Source organism: Tenrec ecaudatus, chromosome 6 (assembly GCF_050624435.1).
Source record: "Tenrec ecaudatus isolate mTenEca1 chromosome 6, mTenEca1.hap1, whole genome shotgun sequence".
NCBI lineage: Eukaryota > Metazoa > Chordata > Mammalia > Afrosoricida > Tenrecidae > Tenrec > Tenrec ecaudatus.
This window is the reverse complement of record NC_134535.1, coordinates 108881596-108904394: the sequence shown is the minus strand read 5'-3', so window position 1 is coordinate 108904394 and position 22799 is coordinate 108881596. Positions and strand designations below refer to the sequence as shown.

At 39.9% G+C, this 22799-nt stretch overlaps 1 pseudogene; it reads left to right on the top strand.

The window, feature by feature from the left end:
* The first annotated feature begins 20635 nt into the window (after positions 1-20635).
* On the top strand, positions 20636-21490 carry LOC142451584 (peptide chain release factor 1, mitochondrial pseudogene; annotated as a pseudogene).
* The last annotated feature ends 1309 nt before the right edge of the window (positions 21491-22799 follow it).

The following is a 22799-nucleotide window of genomic DNA, read 5'->3' as shown; positions in this document are numbered from 1 at the left end:
TCAGGTATAAATGTTCAATAGTGTAAACAAAAGAGAATAATTGTGTGCCACTTTTACAGGTTAAAGAGGTTACTTCATTAGTCTCTAGTTGCTAGTGAATGGCATAGACTTATCCTTGAAGCATTAGATGCATTCTAATCATCATAATTATTGTCCAATTGATCAGATAGATTTAAAGATAAAATTTCTGGTTAAACGTTCCTATAAGTTGGAATTCATTTAGTCTATTTTTGATAGTTATTATTATTAATTTTATTGGAAGTGGTTTTAACAAACCCAGGGACAAGCGAACAGCAAGTAATCTAAAATCGATGGCCAGGAGGGTGTAGGAGGCCTGGTAGTGCTTGATCAATGGCAATGTAACCAAGAGGAATTACTGAAACCCAAATGAAGGCTGAATATGATAGTGGAACAAGAGGAAAGTAAAAGGAAATAGAGGAAAGAACTAGGAGGCAAAGGGCATTTATAGAGGTCTAAATACAGGCATGTCCATAGTAAATATATTTATATATGACAATGGGGAAATAGATCTATGTACAATATATTTATTGGTTTAGTATTAGAGTAACAGATGAAAGTTGGGAATCTACTCAAGTACTCCCTCAATGCAAGAACACTTTGTTCTATTAAACTGGCATTCCATGATGCTCACCTTCCGAACAATGATAACTGAAGACAGAGTGGGTGCATAAGCAAATGTGGTGAAGAAAGCTGAGGGTGCCCGGCTATCAAAAGATATAGTCTCTGGGGTCTTAAAGACTTGAAGATTAAACAAGCACACATTTAGTTTAGAAGCAACAAAGCCCACATGGAAGAAGCACACCAGTCTGTGTGATCACAAGATGTAGACAGGATCAGGTATCAGGCACCAAAGAACAAAAAAAAAAAATCACATCATTGTGAATGAGGGGAATGCAGAGTGGGGACCCAAACCCCATCTGTAGGCAACTGGACATCCCCTTACAGAACGGTCGCGGGGAGATGATGAGCCAGTCAGGGTGTAATATAGCACCGATGAAACACAACTTTCCTCTAGTTTTTAAATTTTTTCTCTCTACCCTTATCCCACCCCCACTATCATGATCATGATTTGCCTTACAAACCTGGCTAGAGCAGAGGATGTACACTGGTACAGATCAGAGCTGGAAACACAGGAAATCCAGGACAGATGAACTCCTCAGGACAAATAATAAGAGTAGTGATACCAGGACAGTAAGGGGAAGGTGGGGGCAGCAAGGGAACTGATCACAATGATCTCTATATAACCCCCTCCCTGGGGGATGGACAAGAGAAAAGTGGGTGAACAGGGACATCAGACAGTGTAAGGCATGAAAAAATAATAATTTATAAATTATCAAGGATTTGTGATGGAGGGAGGGGAAAATGAAGAGCTGATAACAAGGGCTCAAGGAGAAAGAAAATGTTTTGAGAATGATAGCAACAAATGTACAAATGTGCTTGACATAATTCTTAGATGTATGGATTGTGGTAAGAGTTGTACAAGCCTCCAATAAAATGATTAAAAAAAATAAATAAAAGTAAAACAAAACAAAAAATGGCCCTATTCATTACATTGAGAATGTTGTGCATTCATCACCACCAGTTCCAAAATTTTCATCATCCCAAACAGAAATTCTGTATAATTAAGCAATATATTTCTCCACAAAAGTTTAGTTTTTAAAAGATTTTTTTAAAACCGTTTTATTCACACATCATATAATTCAAAGGTTGAAATATAAGATTTGTGCAACTTTCACCACAATCAATTTTAGAACATTTCCCTCATTCTTGTACCCATTATTATAAACTCATCATTACCCTCTAACTTCCCTTGCCATAATCTCAAGGAACTATTAATCAAGTTGCTATCTCTATAGATTACCTGTTCTTAATTTCATATAAAGAAAATCATACAAACCCCACTAAAAATGACAGCAAAATATAATACAGAAAACTGAAATCCAAAAGAGAGCAGAAGATAATAGAAACCAGACCAAATTAATAATGGGCCCCAAAGTAAAACAATGATTAAATGTTAAATTTCAACCTAACTATTTGCAGTATTTCACTTTCCAATGTATTCTGTCTGAGGGCAAGACAATTCACATCCCTAAACAATGCTCTGCAAATGATTTTTTTGCCTTTCACTGTCATCCATAGCCTTCTGCAAGCCAAGTGCTCAGAATTTAAACTCTAAGATAGTTCCCTCCTCTGATCTTGGATTGTGTTAGTTATAGTCCTTGGATCACACAGGTTGTTGTGCTCGTTCTGTGTGGACTTAGCTGACCTCTCACTTAAATGGCTTCATGTTTTAAGATACGCTTTTAAAACTCCCGATGCTATTCTTTCTGACAGATGGGCACTGAGTTCTTCACCAAACTTTACTATAGCACCCGTATCTTCAGTAATCATTTCATGAGGACAAGTATTGTATTTCATCGAAGATTTTTCTAAAATTATGCAGCATGTTCAATTCTGTGTATGATCAGACTTTCTTCAGCCATTTTCCCCGGATGGGCTTTTGGGCTGTTTCCAACTTCTTGCTTTTGTGAACAGTGCTGTCATTAACCTGGGAGTGCATACCTCTGTTGGTGTTATAGCTCTTACTTCTGTAGCATCTATACCCAGCAGAGCTATTGCTGGATCATATGGGGTTTTAATTCACACTTGTTATAGGCACTGCCATATCCTGCTATACAATGGTCGTACAGGGATTCATTTTTGCTCAATAGGTCTCATATTCTCTCCCTCTATTCAACTCTCCTATGGGTCTTTTTCTTCTCAAGAGTCCTTCCCAAGACTGCAGAACTCCCCAAGTCTTGGGGGGAACACATGCATGTTGTATTCTATATTAACTTGAACTTTCGCCACAGAGTTGCAGCTTTGAAGCAACTTGTTTTTTTAAGTGGCACCAGGTTGCTAAGTGGAAGGTTGGGGGTTTGAATAGACACAGTACCTCCTTGAGGGAAAAGTCTAGGAACTTGTTTCTGTAAACATAATAGCCAAAAAAACTCCAATGAAGTATTCCTAATGTGTCACACGAACATGCTTTAAGTCAAAGTGACTTGTTGGGCCCCATCAACAATCCTCACCTCTTGGTTCATGCTTCAAGGCTGGAGGCATCCGCTGTCATTTCCTGTCTGAGTTATTGCAGTGTTGTAGTAGGACTGAAGAAAGCATTAGATGCTACATCTGATGATGAGTGAAATGTAAGGATACAGTGCCACCCCACTTGTCCAACAGCTCCAAGCTCGCATTTTCCACTACCTGAACAGAGAGGTTGGAAAAAAATCTCTGCTCAGTGTGCGTCACTTTGCTTTATCACTGAGTGTAAGCCGATAATCCCCATTCCTTACCATTTCCAAAGAAAAATTTGACTTGAAAAACCCAGACGGTGAGAGTGGGTCATGTGTCACTGGTCGCTACAGACATCAGGAGTGACACTTGAGTCAGTGTCGAAAGATAGGCTCACCCTGTTGTGTGGGATTTTAAATGCTCACGGGGATTTGAAAGTGAAGCCCATGTTAGTGTACCATTCCCAAAGCCCACAGGTTGTTAAACAACAAAACATAAGGAAAATTAGGTTACTTTTATTGACTGCATTGTGTTTTGACATGTCATGTACTGTATTTATTATGCTTACATGTTTTAAGGGGAATTCTCACAACCTAGGGCTGTTAACTTTGTGTTAAAGTCCTGGAAAAATGAATTTATAAGTGTAATTTTGGGCGTCTGAACCAATTATTTGGTTTTCCATGATTTCTTATGGGTAATCGATCTTGTTGGTGTTCAAACATGGATTTGGAATGGATTGAGTTTGACAACTGAAGTACCGCTGTAATCATATTTTCTCCCATCACTTCAGTTCTATTTTAAGTTTTCTGTGTTTGTATGAACTGAAACTATAACTTTGTAGGCTAGAATGGGAGATTCACCTGTGCTCTGGTCTACTTACTTAGCTGAACAAATTCACCCATTCACTTTGATCCTTACATAATATTTTTAGGAAAAAGGATGATCTATTTGCATGTGTTTACTTTAGTATAATTTCCATGATAGAAAGAGATGGTGAACCTGGCATGGGAAAGAGACAGATGTAATGTGAATTATTGGTGTTATCTTCAGTCTTTAAGAAACCTGGAACAGAGGTGGAGGGATCAAAGTTAAGAGATGAATGGTTGGAGGAATGAATGGAAGGATGGAAGGAGAGAGAGAAGAGAAGAGAGAAGAGAGAAGAGAGAAGAGAGAAGAGAGAGAGAGAGAGAGAGAGAGAGAGAGAGAGAGAGAGAGAGAGAGAGAGAGAGAGAGAGAGAGAGAGATACATGCTGTTGAAATCTGTGTGATTAACTAGAGATGTTAGAATATTTTGTAAACTCCAATGTTCTTGGGTCTCCTGTGGTGGTGACCAAAGTCTTTGAGACATCAGTAGAAGAGGAGGCTGATCCTTCCCAAATCTCCCTCAGTCGTCTAAAACCACACGCACAGCCATAAGAGGATTTCAATGGTTTAAAAAGACAATCCCCATTCTTTACCATTTCTTCCAATTGCCCATTGATCTGTAGGGGAGACACATTTAAGGAGATAGAAGATTTAATTTTCGAGTCAGGGGGAAAAGGAAAAAAGAACTGTGATCTTCTAAGGAACAAAATCAAGCCATTGCTGTCACATTGATTTGGCCTCACAGAAACCCTGTGTGGGTGAGAGCAGAATTCTGCTCCACCAGGGTTTCAGTGGCTGATTTTTCAGAAGCGCATGACCAGGCCTTTCTTCCAAAGTAATTGGGGGTGGGGTTTGATCCTCAATCTTTTTGGCTGGGCAGCTGAGCACATTAACCTTTTATACCATCCGAGGAGTCCCGGTGGCATCGTGGTTGCATGTTGGGCATCGAATCACAAGGTCAGCACCTTGAAACCACCAGCAGCTCCTTGGGAGACAGGGCCTGCCACTCCCATAAAGAGTTACAGAAACTCACAGGGGCAGTTCTACCCTGTCCTACAGGGTCGCTATGTGTCAGATTCAACTCCATGGCACTGAGTTTGGTTTTGAGAGGACTCCTTGGGTCTTCTATTCCATTTTTATTTCCAAGACTGTTTAGCTCAAGGCTCCTTTCCTGGCGATTTATCTGTCCCAACTCTACGCCTTACTGACTCCTCAGTCTGGAGCCCCGTTCTGTGCCAAGAAGAGTTAGATCATCCAGAAGCTTAATTCTCAGTGTCATCCATGTACCAAGAGCATTAGCATCACTTAGGAACTTGCTATACGTGCAAACACTTCAACCTCAGTCTAGACTGCTGATCAGCATCTGAGTTGGTATGATTGGTGATTGGTCTGAACAGTGAAACTTGTGAAGCACTGGTCTGGGAAATTTCATATCTAGACCTAATGAAACTGGAGATGAAAGTAATGCACTTTTATCACGTCTTCATCAAATACTTATTAGGTGCTGCCTATGTTCTAGGTACAGCAGGTGCGAAGAGTTGGGCATACAAGAATAATATTTGTACCGCCTAAGTCACAGTGTAGTGGAGCTATATCTCTACAGATCTGTCTCACCAAAAACAAAACACACCCATATATACTTGTGTATAAGCTGAGTTTTTCAGCACATTAAAAAATCATTTTATTGGGGGGCTCATACCACTCTTATCACAATTCATACATCCTTCCATTGTCAGCACATTTTTAATGCAGTTTTTGTTGTAAAATGATGTGCCTCGGCTGATATTCAGATCAGCTTATATTCAGGTATATAGGGTAACTTTTTTCATATTAAAGCTATTCCCTGTAATCACTGCCATATTTTTCTTTTCCTACCTTTGTGGCTTAGTAGATTATGCATTCACTTCTAACCACCAGGAAAGTATTTAAAAACTACCAGCCATTCTGAAGAAGAAAGATGAGTATTTATATTTACATACAGGCAGTCTCAGAAATCCACAGTCTACTCTGTCCCATAGGGTCACTGTGATTTGGAATTGGCTATAGGGAAGTGAGGCTGGAGTTTGCTATCTTGCTTTTCTCCCAGAATCCATCCATGTTGCGAGGAAAAAAGAGAGTAAGCTTAAAATGTTGTGCTCACTCCATCTTTCAGCCAACTTCATAATAGACATTATATTGACATCCCGTTACTGGAAGTAGAACTCCCAGGCTCAAATGGATAGATCTATGTCTTAACTTCTGGGCTTCCCTTCTGTGATGTTATCAGAATACATGTTAGCTGTCCTAAAGTTTACTCAGACTCAAGACCACCGTATGTCAATAGAATGAAAGGCTGCCTGGAAGGAAGTCATTCTTACAAGCCCAGCATTGATGCTATTGTGCCATTCTGTCACACCAAGCCTTCATTGACTCTCTGCTTCCCCAAACCTCCAATGATTGGGTTTTCCTGCTAATGTGTCCACAGCAAGTGTGTCAGATGATGTTCTATTGTGAGCCATATGTTTTCCACTGGCTAGTTGTTAGAAGTAGACTGCAGGCCTTTCCTAGTCTGTTGTAGTCTGGAAGCTCCGCTGACACCTGTCCACCATTGGCAACCCTGCTGTTGTTTGAAAGACCAGCAGCATAAGTTCCAGCACGGCAGCAGCACACAAGCCACCTCATATGATAAATTGACAAGGGATGGAAGGCTTAAACAGATACGCTACTGATTTTATTTTTTAAGTCATATTTCAAGGAAAATCTTTGTTCCATTTTCCCAAATGATTTTTTATATGCATGTCATCAACATTTACCAAGATGAGAATTATATCACGGCCAATGAGTCAATTCCAACTGTAGGACAGAGGGGAGAAAGGTAGGGATTTATACGTCCATAGATTTATAGTCTTTGGAACTCATGGGGGGCAGTTCTACCTTGTCTGTAGGGTCTCTATGGGTCAGAATATACCCCCATAGCAGTCAATTTGATTTTTGTGTTTTATAGGACAGAGTAGACCACCCCTTGGCTGTAAATCTGTACAGAAGCAGATACCCTCATCTTTCTCCCGATGAGCCTCTGGGCAAGTTCAAATTACTGACCTTGTGGTCAACAGTTCAGTGCATGATCTACTATACCACTAAGGGTCTTTTCTTACTTTGTGAATTTTGGAATTTTACATGCTCCTATTTTTTTAGGAAGGGTGGCAAAGAATAATTGTATGCCAGGACAAGTTTGGTTTTGTATGTACTAAAGATTAACCTCTCTCTCTCTCTCTCTCTCTCTCTCTCATCTATCTATCATTTATAATAGCATCACTGAGTATTCGCCCACATCCTCCTTGCGGTGGTCCTCAGTGTGTTTGGGTGAGTTTGGGAAGACTGGTTTCGATGACTGCAGGAAAGAGTCGGGAAGAATAATGCAAAGATGCTGAATCTTCCATGGAATGACAGCTGCTGCTGCTGGCGCCTGGGTTGCTGCATTTTTTTAAAGTCAAAATTGGTAAGTGGTTCGGGTGTAGTCAATTGATCAGTATCAGATGATTTCAAAGTCAGGTTTCTTGTGGGAATTCATGGCATCCCTCCCATTTCTGAGATGATTGCTCAGCACAATATTTCAAAAGCTTAATTTTTTGTGTATGATCTAATGCCACATTCTGCCATTATGCGCTTCCCAGAATCTTATGCTAATATAGTTATTAAACAGAGTAAATGAAATTTCCAATAGTTTGGCTTCTGTTCAGTATGTTTTGCTGTTTTTGACTTCCACTGCCTTTGTGCAATGGAGTGTTCGCTGCCACGGTGCTGACCCAGCAGGTTCCTGACTTTGGAGAGGAGGGAGTAGCATTTGCACTGCTTACTCAGCATGTGATTTCTCTTTGGAGCGAAGCACAGTGGCTTCTGGTCAATTTTTGAATTGATTTTAGGATGGTTTTAATGATTTATAAAGTAGTATTTAATCCTATACATTTAGGTTTTGTTTGACTCATGAAATCAGCCACGGCATAAAATTGTCTAAGACTACATAGGTCATCCCCTAAAATCAAATACACAACCTAACTCTTCAGAGAAGAGTCTGTGTTAATCTGTGCTCATGATCTAAATGAAATATATGGTCATTTTATTTTTAAAAAATCGTATTTAAGTGATTTCATCCTGTCAATTTAAATATTTATAAAAGTTAAAAAATGAGTCCCAAACAAATATAAAGTAAGCATGTATTAAACAAACCATTAGCATTTTGCAAGGCAAAAATATCCGAGTTAGCCTGCAGCTTCCTGGAGTCTGGGCTATAAACAAAGGAAAGCAGTGAGTAAAGCAAAGGTACATTAGAGAATTAAACAGACTCCGGGTGCCAAGTAGACAATGCCGTCAGATAGCTTGAAAAGATTGGTTGCTATTCTTTTGCTTTATCTCCAGTTTTTGAATAATTGCATCTACCAGTCCCGCCTCTACCTCCTGTGATCGAACATAATCCACAAAGTGTTCTTGATCTCATAGAAGACCCGGGACACTGCATTTTGCAGGAAGAATGCTGCTTTGCACATACAGGCAGCCCTCTTTGGAGTGAGGTCAGTAAATCCAGAGCTTTGCAATGTTAAGCAGCCAGTCAGTCAGAAAATTTACTTCTACTGGTCACCTCCTACATCTCCAATTGCACACGTGTTAGACATTTTGGCATTGTTCCACAAGCACTCCAGATTCTGTTCGCTTCTTTTCAGTCTATTTTTCTTTCTTCTAAGATTGGACAATTTCCACTGTCTGTTTTCTACATCTACTAATTTTGCTGTTTGCTTTGAAAAGTGGAAAAGGTATAAGCATTTTCTAGGAAGCACTGAAAGTTACTTCAGCAAGATAGAAATGTGCTGTTTATACAGGGCGAGAACAGAGAACATAGAGAACTTTTTTCCTTTCTGCCTCTTACTAAGAGCAGACTAAATATGCCAAGATCAATTTGCCATTTTAGCTGTGAGAACACCTAATACTAGCTTTTCATTGAATGTATCAGAACCGGGCAGCTTTGCCGATTTTCTCTTTACACATTTCGTTGCTCGCATTCATCTTCACTCTTGGCAGGTTTTTAAAACAAAGGCAAAGGAGGGTTCCTCTCTGCAACCTTTGACAACCCTACAGTTTGGTTTCCACGAATCCCTTCTACTTCGGAACCAAGCAGCCGCTAGGGAAGGGAGGGGAGATCACTAGAGGACAGATCGGTAGTCCCTGGGGTGAAGGGAAGGGCAATCTACAGTAAGGGGGAGGAAAAAGGGGAGCACAGAGTTGAAGCCAACGAAAGTAAGTACCATTGCATACAGTCTTGAGTTAACGGCAATAACAATAATCTAGGAAGGGGTACGTACATGATAGGCAGTGAAGCTGAAGAGGGGTGGGAAGGCGAATGAATCCATACTCAAAGGTTCGACAGAGAAGATTTCAATGTATCTCGTTATGCTCATTGCACACATATCCATGGATATAGTAGCAATCAAGGAGGCAAAATTGTGAAAACATTTTAGCCATAACCAAACACTTTGAGGGAATGAGTCACTGGGCTTGGGACTTAGGACCATCCTCCTCAGGGATACTAAGGTCAGTCAGCATAACATAGTCCACAAAGAAAGTACTCTTCATCTCTGGTGAGTAATAATTGAAATCTCAAAAGCTGGTGAGGGGCATCTAGGGCACAATTTTGGTCTCTCCCGACATGGGCAAAGAAGAGTGATGGAAATTAAAGACGTGAGAAAACAATTAGTCCAAAGGACTGATGGATAACATGAACCCTAGCCTCTAACCGTCTGAGACCCTAAAAATGAGAAGGGCCTGCCTACCACTGCTCACCGGTTCTGAAGGGGTCACCATAGGACATCTCGGACAGGATGAAAGAAACACGTGGAATGACTAACATTCAGAACAAAAGACCAGGCTTACTGCTCTGATAGAAATGACCGGAGCCCCTGAGACTGACGCTTGTAGCCTGGAACTAACTCACCCTCGTGGCTCAATTTTCAGCCAAACAAACGACAGGCCTAGAACATGGATGGCCTATAACATCAGTGAGATCCGCACTCCTTTGAGCAATTATTCATTTGCCTGAGGATAAAGCTCAGAAGGCAGGAAAGGATAGGTGGAAAGAAGGAATGTAAATGTAAATGTAAGTGGCAATGAGAAGGATGTAATTACATTATCGGGACTGCAATCAATGTCACAAATACAATCTGTATGAATGAAAAGCCAATTTGCTCTGTAAACTTTCACCAAAATCACAAATTACAAGAGAGAGAGAGAGAGAGAGAGAGAGAGAGAGAGAGAGAGAGAGAGAGTTAGAGAGAGAGAGAGAGAGTGTTAGAGAGAGAGAGAGAGAGAGAGAGAGAGAGAGAGAGAGAGAGAGAGAGAGAGAGAGAACAACTCTTTCTTTTTCCTTTAGAGAAAAAAAAGTGAAAAAACCAACAACTCCACAACAAATGCCATTATCTTACATATACATTTGTACTTTAGTACTAAAATTATACCAGTATAACTTTAAGAAATCAGCTTTTAACCAGAGTAAGTAGCTTCCAATCACCCAATAATATGTGGAGGTAGGTCAATTAGGTCTGTCACCACAAGCTTTTTATCAGACCACTAAATTTATGAATAGACATATCCTCTATAATCATATACCCATTTTATGTATTCTCATAGTGGCAAAAATTAACAAATTATCCATAGAGCCTCTCTAAAATCTATAAAAATAAGAAATGGAAGTACACATATTAAAATAATTCTCATTGACATAGGAATCTGACAAGGGAATTAAGCATTATGCTGCACTGAAAACAGTAGCCAAAAAAACAGGGGTCCAGAATTTGTGGGGTTCCAAAAGAAAAGTTTAAACAAGATGATGAGGGACTGCAAGTACTCATTCATCTTGCCAGAAAATTTGAAAGGTAGCAACTTGGCCAGCTGTCAGGAAAAGATCAATATTTGTTCCTATTCCAAAGACAAGTGACCCCAAAGAATGCTCACACTAGGTAGCCATAACATTGATATCACATGCAAGTAAAATTTTGCTGAAGATCATTCAGCAATGATTGCAGTAGTACATTGACAAGGAGCTGCCAAAGATTCAGGCTGGAGTCAGAAGAGGACATGGGACAAGGGCTATCTATCATTGCTGATGTAAGAGAGATAATGACTCTAAACAGAGAATACCTGAAAGATGTTCACTTCTGTTAGATTGACTATGCCAAGGCCTTCGACTGTGGATCATAACAAACTATGGATAATTTTGAGAAAAATGGGAATTCCAGAACACTTTATTGTGTGCATGCGTAATTTGCACATGGATCAAGAAGCAGTTGTGTGAACAGAACAAGGGAATATTGCATGGTTAAAAATTTAAAAAGGTGTGTGCCAGTGTTGCATCCTCTCACCAATCTATATGCTGAGCAAATAATCAGAGAAACTAGCTTATATGAAGAAGAATGTGGCACCAGGATTGGAGGAAGGCTCATTCACAACCTGCGATATGCAGATGACACAACTTTGCTTGCTGAAAGCAAGGCGTACTTTAGAACTTTCTAATAAAGATCAAGGATCACAGCCTTCAGTGTGGATTACAACTCAATGTAAAGAGGATAAAAAAATCTCACAAATGGACCAGTAGGTAACATCATGATAAATGGAGAAAAGCTTGAGGTTGGCAAGGAGTTTGTCTTGCTTGAATTCACACACAAAAAGACGTGTTGCATTAGGTAAATGTGCCACACAAGACCTCTTTAGAGTACAGAAAAGCAAGACTTTCACTTGGAGGACTGAGGTGCGTCTGGCCCAAGGCTTGTGTGTTAGATCAGGTTGCCTAGAGAAACAAATCCAGAGACACTCAGATATGTGCAGGAGAGAGATTTTCATTAAGAAGTAAGTACACATCAAGAAAACACCCCAGCCCAGTACAAATCAAGTCTACAAGTCCATTCCTAGTCCATACATCCCTCTTCAGACTCACACAGCACGCAATGATGCAGGATGCAGGAAGATCACCGGTTGGTGGGTGCAGAGTTCTGTGGATCCAACAGTGGAGGACACCTATCCAGCGCTCACACAGGTGCCAGTGTGGCTCTTCAACAGGAAGTTGAAGGCAGAGAGAGAGAGAGAGAGAGAGAGAGAGAGAGAGAGAGAGAGAGAGAGAGAGAGAGAGAGAGCTCCACCTCCAGCAAGTCACTTTCCCCTGTGGCACCTCCAAATGAAGTCATCAAGCTATGGCATGACTGACAAGCTAAACTCCACCATCTCTTCTTATGGGTGTCATGTTGAAACAAAACCTAGCTATCACACCATGGTATTTTCAATTGCTTCATATGCATGTGAAAGTTGGTCATTGAATAAAGAAGGCAGAAGACGAATCGATGCATTTGAATTTTGGTACTGGTGAAGAATATTCAAAATACCACGGACTGCTAAAAGCACAAACAAATCTGTCTTAGAGCTAGTACAGCCAGAATGTTCCACACAAGTAAGGATGGGGGGACTTCATCACATGTACTTCAGACATGTTATCAGGAGAGACTGGTCCCTGGAGAAGGACATTGTGTATGACAAAGTGGAGAGGCTGAGACACAGAGGAAGTCTTTTGACAAGATGGATTGATGTAGCGCCTGCCTAGATGAGCTGCGGTAGAAGAACAATTGTGAGAATGGTACAGGACCTGGCAGTGTTTCCTTCTATTGGAATATGGTCGCTATGAGTCAGAACCAAGTGTACAGCGCCTCACAGCAACAACAACAGGAATCTAATCTAGCAACAGCAGAAATCCAAGAATTATCCATGAACCAACACAATTTAATATTAGATCTAGGTCTTCAAAAAGATTTTGGAAAGCAAATTTCCACAGATATATTACAGGTCACAATTGCTACTAATATAAAATGTTTTTAAGAATTAAAATTCTTTATAGTTGACATATAATTTAATCTGTATCTTAACTTAAAAAGAAGACAATATTATCCTATCTGAAACAAATATAAAAATCTAGGAAATTATTATTCCTAGATTTTTTCATGAGCTATAAAAATAAATTCCTAAAAAAGTATCCTATTATACTCCACATTCGTGAAATTAGGGAAAAGATATAAAGCTATTTCTAAACACAAATTTAAAAAAATCTAATTTTTCCAGAGATTTTCACTTTATAACATGAACTTGGATTTTTGTATAAGAAATGTTTCAGAGCTAGCAGCTTCATGCAATTTTTTGGTGTGTTTTTTAAAAAGGCTAGCATACAGGAAAATGAATGGGTGTAGCAATATAGGAGGCTAGGGAGAAGGTGGGAACAGGTGGGGAGGAAGGGAGAACCGATAGCAATGATGGACACATCCCCTGTCGCGGGCATGAACAACAGAAACCATGGGGGAAGGGAGACAGTGTGAAATATGAAAGTAATAATAATTTATAAGTTAGCAGGGGTTACAAAGGGGTGTGTGTGTGTGGGAGGGAGAAGAGGAACTGTCACCAAAGGCACAATAGAAAGTAAATGTTTAGAAAATAATGATGGAAACATATGTCCCAATATGCTTGATACAATTGATATATGGATTGTAGTAAGAGCTATAAGAGCCCCCAATAAAATTATTTTTTAATTAAAACAAAAAGTCTGGCTCAATTAAATGCTCAATTTCTTTTTTTCATAAACATTTTGAAAACCTTAAATTTATGCAACCTCTATTCATTTCTATAAATCAAACACTACTGAACTTCTTTCAGAGAGTTTGTAGTTTAAGATACTAATGTCCTCCATAAGTAGAATAATATTTAATGTTCACATATGAAAGGAAATCATTTTTTTCCACAGTGCCTAACACACACATACACACACAGAGGTTATAGTTTTAATTCTACAACTTCAGACACAGGTCTAAAATTTACTAAAGCTCAAAAACCCATCAATTCAGATATTAAATAGATTTTTCCCATTTCCAGTAGGCATAAAGTTTTTTAAAAAAAATTAAGTTCATCTTACAAGTAGACAAAGTGAAAAATCAAAATGCCTAACAAATCAGCTTATCTGCCAATATGATAGAAGCCACCATATAATGATATCATGAAAACCAGGTTCTAATCGCTGCTTGTGCTGTTAGATGTGGTCTAGCTTGTCCTGTTCCCAGTGGCCCAATGCACAGCATAATGAAAAGGGCTTGGTCCTGCACTCTCGTCACACTTGGGCTTACACTTGAACCACCTTGTTGCTGTGTCAAGTCGTTCTGGTGTGGGTTTTTCTCTCTGACCTACTTTGTCCAGCACAATGTCATTTTCTAGGGACTGATTTCTCCAGGAAATCTGTTAAAAGTACATGAGACAAACTGGTGTCATCCTTAGGTCTAAGGAACATTCTGCATTTACTTTTTCCAAGACAGATTTATTTATTCTTTGGCAGTCTATGGTATTGTCAACATTCTTCATCAATACTATAATTCAAATACTATAATTCAATTAATCTGTCATCTTCATTAGTCACACCCATCTTTCACATGTGTATGGGGCCATTAAATGTACCGTGGCTTGAAACAGGCACACATGAACTGTCAAAGCAACATCCGTGCTCTTCAACACATTTGTGGTAGTTACATAAATCTGTTGTCAATTTGAGACTTAAGAATGAAGGGGTGGAGTTTAGCCTGTCAATCAGGTTGCAGCTCAGTGACCTCATTTGGAGGTGCTAAGGAGAGAAATAGTTCACTGGAGGCGGGACACATGTTCATTCCCTGCGAGACATTACTGAGGACGAGCTGATGGAGCTATGCTGATGCAGCAGCACTCAGCTGAAGGAGCCATGTGGAGACCCACATCAGTGCTGAGATGCTGCTACTACCACTGGATCCACAAGACTTTCCACCCGCTGACCTGTGATCTTCCTGCATTTGGCATCATTGTATGTGTTTTGTGAGTCTGAAGAGGAATTTATAGATTGGTATTGGACATATGGGCTAATATCAGACTTATGAACTTGATCTGGACTGGGCTGGGTTGTTTTCTCAATATTCCACTGTTCTTTTATATAACAGTCTTTCTTATACACATAGGAGTGTCTATGAATTTGTTTCTCTAGTCTACCCAGACTAATACAACTTTAAAGAGTCTTCTGCAGCAGATTGTTCAATGCAATAAATACATTGTTTGATATTTTTGACTGATGCTTCACTGAGCATGGATTGCGTATCCAAGCAAAGTGAAATCTTTGACAAATTCATTTATTTCCTCCACTTAGAAAGATGTTGTCTGTTGCTCCGGATGTGAGGATTTTGGTTTTCTTTACATTGAGTTGCTATCCATCCTGAAGGCTGCAATTCTTGATCTTCATCAGTAAATGTCTCAAGTGCTCCTCGATTTCAGCAATGAAGGTGGTGCCATCTTCATATCACAGGCTAACCAGCTTCCCTCCAAACCTTATGCCACATTCTTCTTCATATAGGCATCTTTTTGGATTAGTTGCTCAGAATACAGATCGAATTTAGGTGTGTATGGAGAAAGGACATAATACTGACTCACACTTTCTAGATTTTAAAGCAGCAACACTCCCATGTTCTATTAGAGTGATCGTCTTTTAGTCCATGTGCAGGTTCTACATAGCGCAATGAAACGCTCTTGACTTCTTATTAGTCTCGATGCTGTTGCTCATATCAACGGAGAATAGGCAACCCATGTGCAAACAAGCCTTATGCGCACAAAGTGATCTCTTTGACTACCTACTTGAGATTATCCTAAGCCTCACTAGTCAAATCTAAAATCACAAATTAGACAAAATAGGCACTGTATAACCAGAAACAAACAAACAAAAATCAGGGGAACAATCAGAAAATCGATGAAAGAAAGTTTCTATTGCTCTTGGGTGAAACTCATAAGGCATATTTTTTGTGTGTGTGCAAGAGCGTACTTAGAACAGACTCCAGCAGATGAGACTACCTCGGAGGGCTGGTCTCGCAAATTGTTAAAGCATGATTTCCGAAAGTTGAAAACACGACTCCACACAAATATAAAGTGAGCACCTGTTAAAGCTTTACCTCCACAGTGAGGCATCCAGCAGGGCAGCAAAGCTGCTTAGTTCAAGGACTAACATGTATGTTGTTGTTCAGAGGTGTGATGAGAAAACCTTGCGAAGTTAGAGAGCAAAACTGTAAGTGATAGGGGTTTGTGTTTGTTTTTGCGAGAGAGAAGTAACTTGCATTCTTACTGTGTAGTCCAGGTAGACTAGAGAAACAAATCCATAGAGACTCATTTGTGTATAAGAAAGAGGCTTATATACACGAGCAATTGAATATTGAGAAAATGTCCCAGCCCAGTCCAGATCAAGTCCATAAGGCCAATATTAGCCCATATGTCTGATACCAATCTGTAAAGTCCTCTTCAGACTCATGCAATACATGCAATGATGCTGAATGCAGGAGGGAATCACGGGTCAGTGTATCGGAAGTCGTGTGGAACTGGTGGCATTGTAAGCGTCTAAGTGCTGGCAGGGGTCTCTATGTGGCTTCTCCGACTCTGGAGGTCTGGTTGCATCAGGGTAGGTCCATGTGGTTTCCCCAGCTCCCAAGACATAGCACCCTGTGTCTTGTCAGTAAATTATCTCTCAGGGAGTGAGGAGAGAGAGAGAGAGAGAGAGAGAGAGAGAGAGAGAGAGAGAGAGAGAGAGAGAGAGAGCGAGTTTCTGCCTTCAAGGAGGAAAGCCCAGAGTTCCCAGAATTCTCAGGCAAAGGCTATGCCCACACAGAGGCCTCATTGACTATGGCCTGATTGACAGACAAGACTCCATCCCTTCACTCATAATCCTCTCAGATTGACACCAGATTATGTAACTACCACACCTACTCTGCAAAATGTATGGTACAATGTCTCTTCATAGAGTCTTGGCCTGTAATCAACAGTAAATTATGAGTCAAGCAAAGACATTCCCTCAGAAAAATAAATCCACAACTAACCTTCTAGATAATGCTTCATATGACATTGGAAGGTAATTATGATATATTTTGCCTTTATTTCCTAGTTTTGGGTAATTTTTTTCTGAAAAGTACTAACATCTTAGGGTTCTTATTACTCTTCTAAGCATTTTGCAATATTGTAGAAACTCGGAGAGAATGCTTGAATGCCATTTATTTGCTACACCATCCTATATTGCTTGAAATTCTCGGAAATTCTTACTTTATTAAGTAAACTGCAGGACTTGATATGGCATGTAATTTGTTAAATACTATGTTGGTTAAAGGAGACTCATTAAATGACCAGTTAAACAAATTGTGATATCTTTATACTATGGAATCATACTCAACAATGACAAGAAGCCAACTATTGATTCAAGGAATAACCTGGATAAAATTCTAGGGAATTATGCTCAGTGACAAAAGCCAGTACCCAAAATTGATTTCAGTTAATATGACATTCTTGAAATACCAACATTGTAGAAATGTGGAACAGATTAGTGGTTTCCGTAGCTTAAGGAGATATAGGCAGCAGAGAAATAAGTGCGACCACCAAGAAGCAGTTACATGAGATATTCTCATCGTTATGAAAATGCTCTACATCGTGACTGTATCAATGTCCATATCTTGGTAGTGATATACTGCAGTGTTGCAAGATGTTCCCACAGGCAGGGCAAGACTGGGCAAAGGTCATATGGCATCTCTGTGTATCATTTATTACAACTACACATACATCTATAATTATCTCTAAATGTTTATTTTAAATATACATGAATATATCTTGTGATTTTAGAGGGGACTGTGAGTGAGGCACAGAATAAAGGAGATATAAAAACTTCTAGGGGTTTTTTAAGTTGCCTGATTAGGATAATGTGCTATAAACATAGGAGAGTCATTTGCTCATTTCTGTCCCTTAGGGTTTTTGTTGTGTTGCTTGTTTTGTTTTTTAAGCTGAGAAATAAAGAAGAAAAATAAATAATGTTCAAAATTGGGGTGCCACTTTTTACCCTTTTGGCCATCCATTAGATGTTAACATCCAATTACTTATTCAAAAATATAATTTTAGAATATTCTAGAACCAGTGGCTCTCAACCTTCCTAATACTGCAGCCCTTTAACACAGTTCCTCATGCTGTGGGGACCCCGAACCATAACATTATTTTCGCTGCTACTTCATAACTGTAATTTGCTAGTGTTATGAATCGTTATGTGAATATCTAATATGCAGGACATATTAGGTGACCCCTGTGAAAGGGTTGTTTGATCCCTAATGGGGGGCATGACCCACAGGTTGAGAATCTCTGTCCTAGGTTACACAGTGACTCAAGAACTTGGCTGCTAGCGCAAAGGTGTGTGGTCTGAATCCATCAGCAGTTCCACTAGAGAGGGAGGAGATGTGGCAGTCTGCTTCTAGAAAGAACGCCGTGTGAAAGTCCTAGGGGGCAGTTCTTCTCTCTCCTACAGGGTTGTGATGGTTTGGATTAACTCTGTGGTAGCTGGTTTGATTTGGGTATGCCAGGCCATGTGTTCGACACTTCCAAAGATAATAGTGATGAACATGAGAAATAGCTCCTGCTCTCCTAGGGTACAGTCAAATTCCATGTTACCTTTAACCAAAATAGGGGTTTAAAGGAATTTCCCTGGTTCCACTTATCCTCTAAATTAGAATATAGTGATTGATTATGAACACATATTTGTCAATTCACATTGCTTTCCAAGGCCCCTGCTCTTTTGAGACTGAGAGATAGAGTGGTGCAGAGTTTTCCCAAGTGACGCCAGTTTCACTATAGTGGTGGCCTTAGTATCTTCCATCTGTTCTTATGCCCCAAACCTAAACATGCAAGGTTGTCATTTGTCCTGGTCATAGGACCAGACCCCCTGGGAGGAGCGAGTGCAGGTGGTCCTTATAGGTGTAGCAGGGCAAGCTTAGAGGGACGGGAGATGTGTGCAGGAACTGACTGAAAGGGGTCATCAGCAGATGTAAGGAAGAATGCTTGTCGAAATAGATCAGGGCCAACCTGTTTCTGATGAAGAGCTTATGCAAGAGAGGGAGTGGAGCCTGGAGGCAGGGGAAAGAGAGAAAATACAGTCTGGTCATGTTGAGGGCAGTGTAGCAAGTAATTACAGAAGAGCTTTTTGCCTGTTGTGTTTCATGTTATGCATGTCTTGTTGCTTGGCCGGGTTGGAAATGTGCTGTCATACTGAATAGTATGTACCATGGATTAGTGGAGTAATGGAATCTTTGAGTTGAAGGGAACTGAGTTTTATTTCCTCTCTTCTGACCTATACTCCAAAGATCTGTGTCCTAGGAGAATGACTCTGTAGACCAAAATGAGTGCTGAGTCAGAGCCATTTTTCTTTAATGTTTCTAAATTTTGCTTTTCTTAGATCTGCAGCATTAAGAACCACAACATCAGCTCTTGCCAGCTAGAAATTAACCTGGTTCTATCCACTATATCTTGGTCCTTGTCTTCTCCTTCTGAACAAAAACAATTTCACAGAACATCATCATCAGAGCAGCCAACTCTGTGACAGTGATAGATCAAGACATTAAAAAAATAACTGTTTAATCCTGTCCAAACACAGTCAAAAGCATGCATTTGCCCCAAAGTGACCCATTGTATCAGTCTTCTTGAATAAAGAAAACTTTAGCTGTACTCTTTTCTCAGCGACTTATAACTTAGATTGATAAAGGAAGCCTGTGAACAAATGTCCCAGCTTCTTGACAGCATCATATTCAGAACAAAGCTCCACTTTTCCAGCCTTCTTTCAGAAGTATCCAACACAGGCCCACATTTATGCAGCCCTCTAACAATATTTGGCACTGAAATGTTCCACTGGTCTTCATAGTGTAAGTCTGTCTTCATTGCAACGTGTTAAAAAAATAACCACCTTCTAATAAACAAAGCAAAACAAAAATGGAAGGTGGTTTCCTGGTGGTCTTTGTCTACAGATCATAGACAACATGGAGGTTTCTTTTTTTAGATTCCAATCCTTGTCTTTTTCAGAGTCCCAGAAGACTCCATCTTTCCCTATAGGTTTCCCATACTTACTACTTATTTGTTAATGGAATTAAACCTAGAGATGAAACCCCTTTATTGTTTCTTCAACATATGAACAAGGGACCAACTTTTGAGTGAGACCCAGTTGAATGATTGATTAAGCTTAATTTATCAATGTTGCAGAGTTCAAGCTGTTTGTTACTTCAGTTCTACATAAAGCAGCCATTTAAAAACATTTCTTTTTTGTTTAAGAAAAATGTTTTTCTTTACCCTTCCCCAAAGGCATGTTTTCTGCGCTTTCTTCCTCACTTGACATCTCCCAGGAAATGTGCTTATGGAGTAAATACCTCTCGAACTTCGTGTTGACTTCTGAAGCTGAAACATGTACAGAAGTGTTGTGTTATCAGGGGTAGTAGAGACACGGTCATGTATGCTCCGGTTGGACTTCAGTACTCATGACTAATTAGTACTGTGCTCTACCACAGTGAAGTGTGTTTCATTTTTATGTCATCTCATGGAGACTCAATATCGCCTTGCTAAGTTGAAGAATTTGTCTTAATCATATTCAGAACGCAGGAGAATGTTGTAGATAATTAATTTTCACCAAATCTGCTTGTTTTTGATGTCTATATTCTATAATTAATTTATGTCTTTAAAGGTGACATTTTGGAATTAGGGGACTGGTATATCTCTAGGGTGTATGTAAACCTTGGTTGGAAATACACTCTCTCTGCGCGGATCTGACTCCTGCAGTCATGGTGGTCCTGGAGATGCTGAGATGAACCATCATCTTTATGTTTGGCTTTTTAAATCTTCTTCTCTCCATGGTTACCACCAATGGCACATCCACCTCCCTTCTAAACAGTTCAGACAGATACATCTTAACACAAAAATGTGGATTTTTAGACAAAATGAGAATCTTATTCTCTATTCTCTGTTAAATAAGAGTTGGTCCAGAAGATATTGTCATCAAGACACCCAGATACTGTGGAAGCATAAAGCACTCCAGAAATATATGGTGGATCTCACCTAAGAGTACCAAAAACTTGATCAGTGTTTACAGCATATCTCTGTGAATGAAGGCGATCAAAGGTCCTGGAACCAAAGGTATGTAGAGTTGGCACCACTAGCTGATGTTTATCAAGAAATCCAGGAGGCCAAAGGTGCAACTGAAGAATTAGAATCAATGTATATAAGTGTAACCAAACAAGATGAAAAGCATTTACCAGGACTTGAACTCGAAGAAAGGGAAACTCTTGATCAAAAACTCAACATGTTATACCATGAGCTCTCCCAGAGCTCAGTGCCAAAGGAGAAACATGACAAATATGATGTGATTTGAGAGGCAACATTGGGGAGGACTACTGGAGGAGACATTTGCCAACAATTTACCCTGAAAAAAGCTGACATGTACCAGAATTACTCAAGCTATAAACACTGGACCTTCGAACTTCTGAATTCTATACCAGCTGATGATGGGATAGCAGGAGAATGCCAACAGGAGGGATCACAGATAAAAAATAAAGAAACAGCCCTTCGTGTGCTGAGAGCTAAGCTCTACGAGCAGATGATTGAGAAAAAGAAGTGTCAACAACGAAGTGCTAGGAAACTGCGTGTGGGAACCAGAGCCTAATCAGAGAGAATACGGACATATAACTTCACCCCGAATAGAGTCACTGACCACAGGATAGCACGTGACACCCTTGATATATCAAGCTTGAGAGTCGTCCACCATCATGAAAGACACAGTAACCATCCAGACCAGGAAGTTCACGACCAACCAATGACTTCAGGGAAAACAAATGGTCATTGATGTCCTTCACCCTGGGAAAGCGACAGTGCCTAAGACAGAAACTCATAAAAACTAGACAAAATGTACAAGACCACACCAGATGTCATCATTTTGTTTTCGAATGTAGAACTCATTTTGGTGGTGGCAAGCCTACTGGCTTCAGTATGATTTATGATTCTTTGGATTCTGCAAAGAAAAATGAACCTAAACACAGACTTGCAACATGGCCCTTATGAGAAGGACAAGACCCCTGGGAAACAACGCAAGGAATGCCAGAGCAGGATGCTGACTGGGGGGCTGGGGGGGGGGGGAGACGGCAAAGGCCAACGCTGGTGCAGGAAAAGAAAGAATAACGATTCTACAGGGACTTGAACTGCCCTGGTTCTGTGGATTTTTTCACCAGAGAATTAAAAACTGTTTTTTCTTTCTTTCTCTTTCTTTTTTTTTAAAGGTGAAATTTTGGATTGTGAAAGAGATTTGCAAAAACCAGGATAAGCATAAAGCTGCATTAGGGCTGACTCTGAATTTTTTGTTTCTTGAAAAAAGAAGTGCAGAAACAATGAAGAGAAGCATTTTTTTGGTCTTTCTCAATATTTTATTGTCTTTCAAGTATGCCATATATATATTAATAGTTTTATTAGGGGCTCATACAACTCTTATTACCATCCATCTATTCATCAATTGTGTAAAGCACATTTGACATTCATTGCCCTCATCATTCTCAAAACATTCGCTCTCCACTTAAGCCCCTGGCATCAGGTCCTCAGTTTTTCTCCTCCTTCCCTGCTCTCCCCTCCCTCATGAACCTTTGATAATATATAAATTATTATTTTGTCATATCTTGCCCTGTATGATGTCTCCCTTCACCCACTTTTCTGTTGTCCACCCCCCAGGGAGGAGGTCACATGTAGATCCTTGTAATCGGTTCCCCCTTTCCAACTCACTCTGCCTCCACCCTCCCAGTATCATCATTCACACTACTGGACCCGAAGGGATCATCCACCCTTGATTCCCTGTGTTTCCAGTTCCTTTCTGTACCAGTGTGCATCCTCTGGTCTAGTCAGACTTGCAAGGTAGAATTGGGATCATGATAGGGGGAAAGGGGGGAGGAGGTGGCATTTAGGAACTAGAGGAAAATTTTATTTTACAT